The sequence below is a fragment of the Primulina huaijiensis genome, chromosome 6 (genome assembly GCF_012295235.1).
Source record: "Primulina huaijiensis isolate GDHJ02 chromosome 6, ASM1229523v2, whole genome shotgun sequence".
Taxonomy (NCBI): domain Eukaryota; kingdom Viridiplantae; phylum Streptophyta; class Magnoliopsida; order Lamiales; family Gesneriaceae; genus Primulina; species Primulina huaijiensis.
In genome coordinates, this window is record NC_133311.1 from 1,818,132 (window position 1) to 1,834,303 (window position 16,172).

At 33.5% G+C, this 16,172-nt stretch overlaps 1 protein-coding gene across 1 annotated transcript in view; it reads right to left on the reverse strand.

The window, feature by feature from the left end:
- LOC140978971 (F-box/kelch-repeat protein SKIP11-like) overlaps positions 1-16,172 on the reverse strand; it is a 78,992-nt gene that overhangs the window by 33,339 nt on the left and 29,481 nt on the right. The window lies entirely within an intron of this gene.

The following is a 16,172-nucleotide window of genomic DNA, read 5'->3' on the forward strand; positions in this document are numbered from 1 at the left end:
TGTTTATTTATTTATTGTGTATATATTTAATATATAATATAATGTTATTATATAATAAAGATCGGAAATAATAAAAATAAATTTTTCAAAAAACTTGTTATAAATCCTGGGAGGATGTTAAGACGACATCCCACACTCCCGGTAAGGGATATGACAAGTATAAAAACCTATAAGATTTTTAAACAAAATAACTTATGACACTTCATTATAATAATGTGATATGATATACATAATTATTTAAACATGACTAATATTATATACACCATATTATTACCATAAAATTATACAAATACATACAAAACGACTAGTTTTTGTCCTATAAATATGATCTCACAAACACATTCAATCACTCTAACTTTTTCTTCTTCTCTAAAAATTATTCTTCATCAAATTTTCGAAGAAAAAAGAAGATGGCTTTCTCAAGGTTATTTTTAATTATTTTGGTTATCATACTCACAAGTCTTGTATTTATCAGAGAATATCCTCATCGTGTGTTTTTTTTATTTTTACGAATACTTGTACTTGTTGTTTATCCATTACTTTGTGTTGCAATATTCATTAACTAATAAAATGCGTCGTAATTTTTTTAGTACCACCATGTCAAACTTGGCAAAGCTCGAATTCATTGTTCTTGATATTAAGGGAAAAAATTATATGACATGTACTCTCGATGTAGAAATGCATCTTGAGTTATTGGGTCTAAATGAGACCATAAAATAAAATGACATATCCACATCACAAGAAAAGGCAAAAGCCATGATATTATTGCGTCGAGAGATTAAAATGTGAATATCTAATTGAAAAAGATCCCCTGGCTTTGTGGAAGGGATTAAAAGAAAGATTTGAACATATAAAAGAAGTTATACTTCTGACCGCTTGGGATGAATGGAATACGTTGAGATTCCAAGATTTTAAAAAAGTCAGTGATTACAACTCGGCGATGTATAGAATAATCTCGCAATTGAAATTTTGTGGGCACGAGATTACTGAATTGGAAATGGTTGAAAAAACATTTTCCACTTTTCACGCATCGAATATAACTCTACAACAACAATATAGAGTGTGTGGATTTTTGAGATATTCTGAACTTATCGCCTGTCTCCTTGTGGCGGAAAAGAATAACGAGCTGTTAATGAGAAATCATCATGCACGACCCACTGGTTCAACGGTATTTCCTGAAGTAAATGTCGTAAGCAAAAATGAATTTAAATTTGGAAACCAAAATCAAAGTTATAGACAAGATTTTGGTCGAGGACGAAATCGATGTCGTGGTCGTGGTCGTGGACGTGGAAGTGGTCGTGGTCGTGGACGCGGCCGTGGTTTTGAAAATAATCGAGATAGTTACTTCTATAACTCATCTGAAAAGAGCGTCCCAAACCATCCACTGAAAAGACATCATGAGAATATGAGTGTTAATGAGAATCACTCAAAAAGATTTGAAATTTCTTGTTTTAGATGTGGTACTCCAGGTCATTGGTCCCGTATTTGTCGAGCCCCTGAGCACCTTTGTAAACTTTATAAAGAATCAATAAAAGGGAAAGAAAAAGAGACCAACTTCACTGAACACAGTGAACCTTTGAGGGATTCAACTCATTTTGATGCTGGACATTTTCTGATTGATTTCTCTGAAAATGATCAATTTGCTGGTGGAATAGATATGTAAAATATTTTATTTTTTCATGTACTCGTATGATAATATTTTATCGTGTGCTTTATTTTTACATATGTATTGTATTGTATTTTTATAAATGTATTGTCAGTAATTTTATTTCATTGCATATTTTTTTTGAAGTTCAAATATGGAAAATGCTATGAACAAAGCTGAAGTTTGCATACCTGATAGTGGTACAACGCATACTATCCTTCGAGATAAAACAAAAACAATGGTGAATACAATATCAGGTCCTGTAGACTTGATTAAAGGTTGTGGTAAAGCACAATTTTTGTTACATAATGGTACAAAATTTTTGATCAATGATGCTTTGTATTCACCACAATCGAAAAGAAATTTGTTGAGTTTTAATGATATATATTCACATGGGTATGATACTCAAACAATGAATGAAGAGAATGAGAAATATATGTGTTTTACCACATAAAAATCAGGAAAAAAATATGTGATTGAAAAACTACCAATGCTCCCTACTGGATTGCATTATACATATATAAGTCACATTGAATCAAACATGGTAGTTGATAATTCTTCAATATTAACCAATTGGCATGATCGATTAAGACATCCTGGTTCAACAATGATGCGAAAAATTATAGAAAATACATATGGTCATCCGCTGAAATACCAGAAGATCTTTCAGAATAATAAGTTTCAATGTAAAGTGTGCTCTCTTGGAAAACTTATTATAAGACCATCACTAGCCAAAATCCAAACTGAATCACCAATGTTTCTTGAACGTATTCAGGGTGATATTTGTGGACCAATTCATCCACCATGTAGACCATTTAGATACTTTATGGTATTGATTGATGCATCCAATAGATGGTCACATGTATGTTTATTGTCAACTCGAAATGTTGCATTTGCAAGATTACTTGCTCAAATAATAAAATTGAGGAATCAATTTCTCGATTATACAATCAAGAAAATTAGACTTGATAATGCTGGTGAATTTACTTCCCAGACTTTCAATGATTATTGTATGTCTATGAGAGTCACTGTTGAGCATCATGTTGCTCATGTGCATACACAGAATGGATTGGCTGAATCATTGATTAAACGTCTGCAACTGATTGCTAGACCAATGATTATGAAAACAAATCTACCTATTTCTATATGGGGACATGCAATTTTATATGCTGCTGCATTAATTCACATCAGACCAAGTGCATATCATAAATAATTCCCATTGCAGCTTGCATTTAGTAAAGAGCCAGACATTTCTCATCTGAGAATTTTTGGATGTATGGTGCATATGCCAATTGCACCACCTCAACGAAAGAAAATGAGATCTCAAAGAAAGATTGGAATTTATATCGGTTATGATAATCCATCAATCATTCGATATCTTGAACATCAGACAGACGACGTGTTCACAGCATGTTTTGCTGATTGTCATTTTAATGAGGAAATCTTCCCAATGTTAGGGGGAGACAAGAATAATACCGAAAATGAAATTACATGGTATGTATCATCATTGTCACATATGGATCCAAGAACAAAACAATGTGAAAAATATGTACAACAAATTGTGCACCTGCAAAGAATAGCAAATCAAATACCAGATGCATTTACAGATGCAAAAAGGGTAACTAAATCATATATACATGCTGTAAATGCTCCTGCTCGAATTGAAATTCCAAAGAAACAAATTGAAAAAGCTCATGATGTCGTAAAACGCCTGAAGCGTGGAAGGCCAGTCGGTTTCAAAGATAAAAATCCTCGAAAAAGAAAATTCATAGAGAAACATGATGATCACAAAATAGAGAATGATGTTCATGAAGAAACACATGATGATGAAAATGTTCTGTCAGAACCACAAACTGACGAGAATCGTGAAATCTCTATCAATTATATTAATAGTGAAAAAATATGGAACCGAAAAGATATAGAAGAAATTGATGATATATTTTCTTATAATGTGGCAATCGACATCATAAATGATAACGAAGATCATGAACCAAAATCTTTTGGTGAATGTAAAAATGACAGGATTGGATAAAATGGAAAGATGACATCCAGGTTGAATTTGATTCGCTAAATAAACGTAATGTTTTTGGACCTATAGTTCTTACACCTGAAGGTGTAAAACCTGTTGGATACAAATGAGTTTTTATTCGAAAGCGAAATGAGAAAAATGAAATAGTAAGATATAAAGCTCGACTTGTTGCACAAGGTTTTTCTCAAAAGCCTGTAATTGATTATGAAAAAACGTATTCTTCCGTGATGGATGCAATTACGTTTCGGTATTTGATTAGCTTGGCGGTATCTGAAAATTTAGAAATGTGTCTTGTGGATGTTGTTACAACTTACTTATATGGATCACTTGATAGTAATATATATATGAAAATCCTTGAAGGATTTAAGATGCTTGAAGCACAAAGTTCAAGACCCAGAGAATGTTATTCTGTGAAATTACAAAGATCATTATATGAGTTAAAGCAATCCAGCCGAATGTGGTATAATCGGCTAAGTGATCACTTGATGAAAAAGGGATATGTAAATAATTCAATATGCCCTTGTGTTTTCATTAAGAAAACAACATCTGGATGCGTAATTATTGCTGTATATGTTGATGATTTAAACATCATTGGAACGAATAAGGAAATTCAAGAAGTTATGTCATACTTGAAGGAAGAATTTGAAATGAATGATCTTGGAAAAACCAAGTATTGTTTGGGTTTACAAATTGAATAAAAAGAATGTGGAATATTTGTTCACCAGACAAATTATACAGAAAATATCCTTAAACGTTTTAATATGGATAAATCAAATCCTTTAAGTACTCCAATAGTTGTTAGATCATTAAACATAGAAAAAGATCCATTCCGTCAATGTGAAGATGATGAAAATATTCTTGGTCCAGAAGTACCATATCTAAGTGCTATCGGTGCCCTTATGTATCTTACAAATTGTATAAGGCCTGATATACCTTTTGCCGTAAATTTATTGGCAAGATTTAGCACATATCCAACAAAGAGACACTGGAACGGAATTAAATATATATTCCGTTATCTACGAGGAACGACAGACTTAAGATTTTTGTATTCAAAAGATGCTAATTCAAGTATAATTGGTTATGCCGATGCTAGATACTTATCTGATCCACACAATGCACGTTCCCAAACTGGATATGTATTTACTCGTGGAGGCACTACAATTTCTTGGTGTTCACAGAAACAAACACTCGTAACAACTTCATCAAATCATGCCGAGATTATTGCACTACATGAAGCAAGCCGTGAATGTGTGTGGTTAAAATCAATGACCCAACATATCCAAATCTCATGCAAATTATCATTAGACGAGAAGCATGTGATACTATATGAAGATAATGATGCATGATTTGCTCAAATGAAAGAAAGATATATAAAAAGCGACAGAACTAAACATATCCCTCCTAAGTTCTTCGCATTCGCTAAGGAGCTTGAGAAGAATAAATATATTGATGTTCGTCACATTCAATCAAGTGAAAACTCATCAGATCTCTTCACAAAGGCACTTCCTACGACAATATTCAGAAAGCACATATATAATATTGAGATGCGCAATCTACGAAATTTGTGAAGAATTGTTCGTGTCAACATGAGGGAGAGTTTACGTGACTACACTCTTTTTCCCTTACTATGGTTTTTATCCCAATGTGTTTTTTCCTAGTAAGGTTTTTAACTAGGCAGTATAAAACACGTAATGAAGAAAATCAATATATCATGATCATCATCACAAGGGAGAGTGTTGAAAAATATGTTTTGAATGTTGAAAAATAATAGTTGAATATTTGAATGTTGAAAATAAGAGTTATAAATATTGAAATTTAGTGTGTGATGATGTATGTAACGATGAATTTATTTTTGGATTATTTGTAAAGAAATTCTATAAATAAATCTATCATTTGTGAAGAAAATCACAATTGAGTTGAGAGAAAAATATTATAAAGTGTGTAGTATGATAATTTTGAGAGTTTGAGATTTTTACTTTTTACCGTAAATTTTTACTTTTTTATAACAGAAATGACGTGTCATATGTACGTGCATTATTCTTGCTATTTTTTTTATGTACGTGCATTATTCCTGCTATTTTTTTACTTTCCCATTTTTTTAAACCAAGAAATTTAATTTTGAATTTTATATGGGTTATCGTTGTGGTACAATAATTGTTGGTCTCACGTGCGGTAATTTGAGATAATAAATATGAAAATAAAGAATAAATTGGACACGAGATTTACTTGGAAAACCCCTAAAAATTATTAGGGTAAAAACTACGGGCAAGATGAAAAGAATTACACTGTAATCTTTTGTGGTGTACAACTCACTCACTGTGTTTCTAAAAAAAACGCACACACTCTCTTAATACAGGAGAAAAAAACACCTCACAAATATTATAGAACTAAGCACTCAAATGCTATAGGATGAGATAAAACTCGAAGAAGGGATTATTTCAGAATGAAGGAGGGAGCTCTATTTATAGAGACCATTGTCCGTGTGAAAACGCGTTAAAAACACGTTATTTCCGTCTGAATTTTCCTGCAGCTTATTTTGACAATCATATGCCCACTAAATGAATTCAACATATTCAGCCAACATGTGCATTAAATGCATCCACTTGGCCGACATTTCTCCCACTTGGATATTTGATTGAGAATCAAACACATCTCCACACATCCCTTCAATCTTGCCATTGCCTGCTGCTTATGTTTCTGCTAGGCCACTTGAGAATCTACACCACTCAAACTTTTCAATGTTCACTGACTTGTTCAGAAAATCAGCTATGTTATCTTTTGTATGAATCTTCTGCATATCCACACTTCCTTCTTTTATTACTTCCTGCACAAAGTGAAATTAGACTACAATGTGTTTCGTCCTGGAATGAGAGGCTGGATTCCTTGCTATGTGCAAGGCACTCTGACTGTCACAAAACAAAGGAACATTCTCTTGTTTGTGTCTGATATCCTCCAATAACTTTTTAATCCATATTGCCTCCTTGCAAGCTTGTGTAGCTACCATGTATTCTGCCTCTGTCATATATAACGCCACAACTTTTTGCAGTTTTGAAACCCATCTTACTGCTCCTCCTGCAAGTGTAAACACATAACCAGTAGTAGATTTTCTCTTATCAGGATCACCTGCATAATATGAATCGACATAGCCCATGAGTGTAAAATCTGATCCTCCATAACATAATGCAGCATTTGAGGTACACTTAATGTATCTAAGCATCCTCTTAACAGTGCTCCAATACTCTCTTCTAGGATTCGCCATATACCGACTAACTGCTCCCACTTCTTGAGCAATGTTCGGTCTTGTACAGATCATGGCGAACATCAAACTTCCCACTGCTGATGCATATGATACTCGAGACATCTTCATCCTCTCTGCTTCACTGGTAGGATACATTTCTGAGGATAACTTGAAGTTAACAGGAAGAAGGGTCGAAATTGACTTACTATCTTGCAAGTTAAAGCGTTGCAAAACTTTCTCCAAATAATTTTACTGGGAAAGACAAATATTTCTGTTACTTTTGTCTCGGTAAACTTGCATCCCTAGAATCTTGTTTGTTGGTCCCAAGTCCTTCATATCAAATTCCCTAGCCAACTGTGCTTTCAATCCTTAGACCTGATCTTTGTTGGGCCTGCTACCAACATGTCATCCACATACAACAGTAAAATGATATAATCATCACCAGAACTCTTGAAATACATACAAGGGTCTGCCCTCAGTCTGTTGTATCTAAGGCTTATGATATAGGAATCAAATATCTTGTACCAACACCTCGGCGCCTGTTTGAGACCGTACAGAGATTTGTTCAACATGCAAATCAAGTTTTCTTTGCCTTTTTCCGCAAAACCTTCTGGCTGGAGTATATAGATTTCTTCTTCAAGATCTCCGTGAAAAAATGCCGTTTTTACATCTAGCTGTTCTAGATGTAGGTCAAACACAGCACATAATGCCAGCACTACTCTGACTGTTGTAAACCGAACCACATGAGAAAATATCTCATTGAAGTCAATGCCTCTTTCTGAGCATACCCTTTTAACACCAATCTAGCACGATACCGTTCAACTTGGTTTTGCCATCGCGCTTGATCTTATAGATCCATCTGTTTCCAATGGCTTTCCTCCCTCGTGGTAGTATAACAAGATCCCAAGTTTTATTTTTGTCTAATGCCACCAACTCTTCTTGCATTGCTATCATCCACAAGGATACATCCGAGCTTTGAGTAGCCTCGTGGAAAAACTCGATGGCTCACCATCATCTGATAATAGACCATATGCAATATTGCTTTCAGTGACATAATCTGAAAGCCAATCTGGTGGTCTTCTGTCTCGAGTTGACTGTCTCATATTGAAAACCTCAGACTCAACATGTTCTAGTTCTTCGTGCTCTGGTACTGCTTCACAAGAAACTTGACATTCGCCCGTCTTATTTTCCACCTAAAAAATAGTAGTTTTTGAATTCGGTGTGTCTTTGTCACCCTTTACTTTATGTTCCTCGAAGATAACATCCCTACTGATGACAAGTTTGTGGACAGTAGGATCCCACAAGCGAAACCCCTTTACACCATCAGCATATCCCAAGAAGATACATTTTCTGGATTTCGAATCCAACTTCGATCTTTCTTGCTTATTGTACAGAACGTACACAAGACTTCCAAATATATGAAAATGAGAATAATCTGTCGGCTTCTCAATCCACATCTCCATAGGAGTCTTTAGATCAATCGCCACTGAAGGAAAACGATTGATAATATAACAAGCGGTTTTGACTGCTTCTACCCAAAATGACTTGTCTAGACCCGCAGCCCTCATATAGCTCTTGTTCTGTCCAACAAGGTCATGTTCATCTGCTCCGCCACTCCATTCTGTTGAGGTGTGTAAGCCGTCGTGAATTGTCTTTTGATGCTCTCATGTTGACAAAATGCATCAAACTCGTAACTGGTATATTCTCCTCCATTGTCAGTCTTCAGGCACTTGATTTTCTTTTCTGAATCAAGTTCAACTCGCACTTTGAATTCTTTGAAGATCTGGAAAACATCTGATTTCTTCTTGATCGGATACACCCAATATCTTCTAGAAAAATCATCAATAAACGAGACAAAGTATCTCGCTCCTCCTAGGAATACAACTGGTGCTTGCCAAACACTCGAATGAATCAGCTCCAATATACTTTTGCTTCTGGCAGTAGAAGTGCCAAACTTTAATCTGTGTTGTTTACTGGTAACACAATGCTCACAAGAGGGTAGTGACACTTTTGTAAGTCCCGGCAGCAGCTTTCGTTCTGAGAGAATTTTCAACCCTCGTTCTGACATATGTCCGAGCTTTCTATGCCATAACACTGTTAATTCTTCTCCTAAACCAATTGATGCAACAGCTAGTTCCGCCTCTTTGTGTGTTTCTCCCAAAAGTATATACATATTATCAGCAACTTTTTCCGCCTTCATAACCACAAGCGCATCCTTCACAATTTTCATGATCTCGTTCTCGATACGGGTTTTGCACCCGATGTCATCCAATTGTCCTAAGGACAATAGATTTTTAGTCAGTCCCTTCACATGTCGTACCTCCTGTATGGTGCGAATAGTGCCATCAAATATTTTTATTTTGACAGTACCGACCCCATCGATTTTCAAGGCATGATCATTTCCCATGAATACAGATCCTCCTGAGACTGGTTCATAATGATCAAACCATTCTCTTCGAGACGTCATGTGCCACGTCGCTCATGTATCCATAATCCATGTGTCACAAAATTTGTGTCTGCCTTCTGCAACTGTTATTGCTTCGCTGAATAATATTTCACCACTGTCTGAAGTACTAGCCACATTTCCTTGAGAACTATTGTCGATACTCGTACACTCTTTCTTGAAGTGTCCTTTACCACCACATTTAAAGCAGTAAATATTTTTCTTCTTACTTCTAGACTTTGATCTACCTCGTCTTTGGCTCCCACTGGAGTCACGGTCCATAAATCTTCCTCTTATCATCGGTAAAACCTCTGCCTGCTTCGATGTTACCAACTTATCTTCCTTATTCTTGCGCTGAATTTTTTTTCTCCGAGAACCGCAGTTAAGACATCGTCGAATTTTAGAAAGTCCATAAGAATATTGTTGGTAATGTTGATGATAAGTTGATCATATGAATCTGGTAGACTTTGAAGTAAAAGCTCCACACGTTCATTTTCCCCTATTTTATGCCCCATGGATGTGAGTTGGGCAAATAGAATATTTATTGTGTTGATATGGTCGGTCATCGATGAGGATTTTGCCATCCGAAAAGTATAAAGCATTCTCTTTAAGAAAATCATGTTGTGTTGACACTTGACCTCGTACATCTTTATCAGAGTATCCCATATAACTTTGGCTGTTTTTATTTCGGAGATACTTGACAATACTTCATCTGCTATAGCCAACTGTAAACTGACAATAGGCATTATCATTAATCTCATTTCACTTTCCATCATCCGTAATCTCCAACGATCTATCTCCAATAGCCGCCAAGCAATTCTCCTTTCTTAAAATTGCTTGTATCTTTATTTTTCACAGCATAAAATTGCTTCCGTTGAACTTTGCAATATCGTACTTGCCTGCCATTATGTCTACAACAATTTAGTAGACTGGACAAAATAATCCCGTCTTAAATAAAAAATCTCAAAAATATATTTTCTGATGTGGAAGATCAGTCTAGGCTGCAACCACAGAGCATACTCAGAATTTTAAGAAATTTTAAACCAAGGCTCTGAAACCATTTGTTGGTCTCACGTGCGGTAATTTGAGATAATAAATATGAAAATAATGAATAAACTGAACACCGAGATTTACGTGAAAATCCCTAAAAATTATTAGGGTAAAAATCACGAGCAAGACGAAAAGAATTCCAATATAATATTTTGTGGTGTACAACTCACTCAATGTGTTTTCAAAGAGAACACACACTCTCTTAATACAGGAGAACAAAACACCTCACAAATATTATAAAACTAAGCACTCAAATGCTATAGGATGAGAGAAAAGTATAAGAAATGATGATTTCAGAATTAAGGAGGGAGCTCTATTTATAGAGCCCATTGTCCGTGTGAAAACGCGTTGAAAACGCTTTATTTCCGTCTGAATTTTCCTGCGGCTTATTTTGACAAACATATGCCCACTAAATGAATTCAACAAATTCAGCCAACATGTGCATTAAATGCATCCACTTGGCCGACAATAATTGCTCTTATAGAGATAATGATCGACACATTGACACATACTAGTTGAGCTGCTGTACGATTTAAAAGAGTTAAATTTTACTATTACCAGCAACTACAACTTTTAGTGATGAGACAACGATGGATAGCCTACGTCATAAGGTTTTCAGTACGGAATCGAATTCCGAGTTTTCTACACAAAGTTGTAAGTTATTCAAGATTTTCAAAAATTGGAGCGTAACATAGGTGCTGAGGTGCCTGGTAAGTGGTGCCGAGGCGTCAATACCTCGAATTTCCTGTTCTGAGGCACTTTCTAGTGGCGCCCCATTCCTAGAATTTTTGACGCCGAAGAACCTGATCTGCGCATTTTCACAAAAACTAGACGCTAAGGCGCTCGAACTTCTCTCAACTGGTTTATGAACCTCGCGGCTCTGATTCCACATAAATGTCACACCTAGAGACCTGGATGTATGGAACCAACTTTCTCTCACAATCACATAATTGTAAAACAACATGCCTCAGAAGTACATAATTTTCAAAGCAGTCTATTTATTCATAAACATAAAACATTGTCTTTACAATTTCGAAATAATTACATAATGTTTCAAAGCAGCATAATGTAAAATATTAACTATGGTGTAGAAACATACAACTTGAAATAAATTTATAACAAAAATGAAATTTAATCATTGACAGCGATCTTCTATTTCCTTATCATCTTTAGAACTGGGTTTGCTCTTCATTCTCTAACCGATCTTCATTCTTATCTGAGATAGAGGCGAGTGAGTGAATTCTATGATCGTCACTCGATAAGCGACGAAATTCTTCCCAGTCTTTAAAATTATTTTTTAAAAAAAAAAACAATAAAAACAGATATATATAGAAATATTTTTATTTTTCAAGAATAAACTTATATCAAAATTATGCACAGAACAAATTATGAATTTCATGACTAATTAATATCAGCCCCCTATATGTTCTCTCTTCTAAGAGGTGAGGCCATTAATCAGAAATCAGAAATCAGGTATGTTCTGATAGCATATATTCCTACCATTAATTTACAAAGTCCAGTGCTTAGGAAATACAGATTTGAGAAATCATATTTTAAACACATATAATACATATATGTCGGTCGATTTTAAAACATATATCTTGAGTTGAAACAAAAAACTCACTTACTTGATTGTTCTTGAATAAGAAAAACGTGTAAAAAAGATTGACTCAAAAATGGTTAGTTGAATTCGAACAACGTTTAGACAGAACTTCGGTTGAAAACCTTGAAAAATAGAAGAAAAATTTCCCTTCTTGGTGTTGCTATGGCTCGAAAATTTGGAGTCTTTTGTGTTTGATAATGTGTGATTTATCTTAAGCTCAAACTTATAGTCTCCGATGAGGTGAGCTTGAATGTACTCATTATGGCTTTCTTTAAATATCATAGTTCTCTTTTATTTAGATGTTACAACTCTTAGCATTTCAGCTTAATGAAGCTTGTTTCTTTCCCTTTTATTTTTGAGTTTATGACTTGTAAATGACATATAATGTGTGATAATTACTGGTGTAATGTCCTTTAATTTCCTCCATGTTGATAACAATTTTCTGGTCTTTACAATTATTTGGAGTCTTCAAAATTATATGGAGCTGCTGTTGTGAGTTTTGATTTAGTTTATGTTGTTGTGAGGCTTGCCGACTTTATGTGAACTGCTGCTTGTGAATTGTTGATTTGTGTCTGGTTTGCACTTGTGTGTGACTGTTTTTGAATACAACAATGTCATCCTCGAGTCATTTTCTTTTTACAATTTTTTTAAATTTTTGGTATGTCGTATTTATGGAGGTCATGCCGAAATTTTTTCAAGTTAGAGGTCCATTTTAAGAATTTTAAATCATTTTCCAATGTTGTTTTAAGTTAATCAATATTGTTAGACAATTATATGTAATTATAATAACCGAGCCTCACAAAAAATGTGTATGATTGATACATGTTAAGTGCAATATTTGCACTTATATTATAGTCTTAATTGAAACTTATGTTATTATTTTAGAGCGGATTTATGTGTTTTGGTAGTCGTTTCTATCACTTGCAGAAATCAATTTAACATTTATGTTTTTCAATCAAGAAGGGGGAAGGAAAAGGAAAACGATGAGTTAATGGATTGGGAAAAAAACTAAAGTAGAAGCAACAGCGCCCCACATGATTTTATAGCGCCTCATCACTGTCGAGTACATCAAATGCTAGTGCTGAACAGCGAAGGACGCACAACTGCGCGACGTCAGAGTATTAGCATGTCGAGGAGAATCACATGAACGTACGTCGCACACGACGAGAACAAGTACATAACAACAATAACCATGCACCTGCGCGATATGGAGGAGCGACCACGCTGACGAAGAACTTACATATGCATGTTAGAAAATGACTGAAACGCAGTCGCGCGTTCCACCAGCACACCCGCATGACACATAGTGCATAACATGGACTCTTAGGAGTTTTTGAAATTATAAATGACTGAACCCTAGGATTGGGTGAAAGATTCGGAGCCGCACACACGAGATAACACATATATTGTGAGAGAAGAGCGGAATTGAAGAACAGAGAGAAGAACTTGAGAACGAAGACGAAGAAAACATATTCTGAGGACCGAGACACTTATTTAGGGATGACAATTGATTGGGTCAGGTTGCGGGGTGGGTGGGTCTGAGTCAACGGGTCCAATGGCGGGGTTCGGGTAACAGGTTTGGGTGGACCCGCACGGTATATATATGTATCATATATATTATATACATAAATGTACATTGTATGTATTATATATATGGACTACGTACAATGCATACATATATAATATATGTATACATATATACGCTATGGGTACAACCCGTCGGGTTTTGAAGAAGTCTATAAAATAAGCGGGGGAGATCTCGGGTTTGGCCAAACCTGCCCCGAACCTGACCCATTGCCATCCCTATGCTTATTCGATTTCAATATTATTTTTCCTTTCTTCTTAGTTCTTTATTGTTTAGTTCGATGTAGAAAAAAATGATTGATTTTCTTCGTTATTTCATCATGAACTAATTTAATTAATTATCTAGAGGATAGTGTGGCTTGGTTGAAACTATATATTTGAGTCGTTGATTAATATATTCGATTTTCTTCTTTGTTTATTTGTGTTTTTCTGGATTGATTACGTTCAATTAACTGATCACTAATTGAATTGTTTTATTTATTTGAAATCTATTAATCGATAAAGAGGATTTTGAATAGAAAAATAAATCGTTGGTGTTTATAGAGTTCGAGAGACCTATAACTCTATTGAGACCTTTGAGTTGTTTATAGTATTCGATATTTTAGTCTTGATAGAGAGATTGAAATCAATATTAGATGATTAATTTCTACTTATCATTTGAGAATTAGAGTAGGAAGAATTAAGAATTCTTGGCTAGTAAACAAGTTGAATTTATGAATATATATGTAAATAATAATTAATATATAGTAGAGACCAAGTGAAATCGCACATCTAGATTCTTTCTCTCATTGAATCTTCTAAACAAAGTTTGGCTATTCTAATTACGGTACTTAATATAAGTTTTAAATACACTTTCTATGAGAACGATATCCGTATTTAATCACGTACTAAAAAAAATTAGTATTTTAAATTTTAAATTTTTTCAGCCATATTAAAAATAGAACAAATTTTTTGTCAGTTTTATTCTTTTATTTTTTTAGTCTAATGTTTAAAAATTAAAAATAAAACAACTCCCATAAATCATAATTCATTAATGTGTATTGGTTGGTTTATTGTCGTATGTTCTGAAATTATGCAACTTTGAGATAAAAATTCAACGATTGATTATTTGAGTTGCAATATTATTATCTTATGATGCATATGAATTTCGGAGTTTGAATTTTTACCCTAAATATCTATTGTTGCAGATTTTTGGAATAATAATCAATTGATTGAAATATTTGATAATTATTGATGTGCAATTATTATTGGGCTTATTTTGTTATTTTTCTATTTATAATAACCAAAAATTGAATAAGTATGAAATTTGAAAAATAATTCTTTGTTGTAAAATTTTGGGAATATTGAATTTTTTTATTTAAGTAACTCAGAGAGTGAAGAAAATAAAAACTGTCAAGCTATTTTTATATCAAAAGTGCATACATCAACAAATAACGGGCAAACATCAATTACAGTCTATGAGTGAACAAAATATTGGTTTCAACCAAAATAACAGACCGAAATTAATTAATTTAAAATCCGGTTTGATTTTGAGGTGCAATAATTGTCCTTACTAAGTAGAGTGATCGAATCATGAAGCTTTGACTGCTGTGTGATTTAAAATATTTGAGTTACACCATTACTACCAGGTATAGCTTTTAGTAAAGTGTTAAACGTTTGGTCCTACATTCGGTTTATTTGGAAGTTCAGTTTAATTTTTAAAAATAAAGATTAGTTCGATTTCAGTTTTTAATATAAAATTTCGGTTAACCTAACAAATTAAACTTTTATAATTAAAATTAATATTTTTAAATTTTCTAATAAAGTTATAAGGATATAAATATTACAATTTCAAATGAAATTTATTAAACAATAGTACTATACTTAAATTTTTTTAATAAATAAACTTTAAATTTATTTAATACAATTTTTATATTGCATCTTTTTATTTAAAACATGATTATTTAAAAAAAATTCTAAAATTTCGGTTAATTGTGTTAATCGATTTGGTTTATTAGGTTTTCGTCGTAAAGTTCGATCGGTTCGGCTTGTTGAAAAAAAGTTCGGTTAATTCGATTTAGAAAATTCGATTNGACAATAATACTATACTTAAATTTTTTTTAATAAATAAAATTTAAATTTATTTAATACAATTTTTATATTGCACCTTTTTATTTAAAACATGATTATTTAAAAAAAATTCTAAAATTTCGGTTAATTGTGTTAATCGATTTGGTTTATTAGGTTTTCGTCGTAAAGTTCGATCGGTTCGGCTTGTTGAAAAAAAGTTCGGTTAATTCGATTTAGAAAATTCGATTCGATTCTAACCGAACCTATTACTGTCTAATACAGGATGGAGCCATCCCCAGATACTTATGAATCCTTGCTCCGCCCCTGAACACACACACATATAAGGATAATTATAATAAATGAAGTATGTTAAAATTTAATAAACTTACACTAACTACAAATATTTTATAACATACTTATTCTCTATTTTCAGGTACAAATAATTATCTCTTATATTTTTTTGTTAGACATATTGTATAAAACAAAATTGATATGTTTTTTTTATAAAAAAAATTTACTTAAAATGAATGA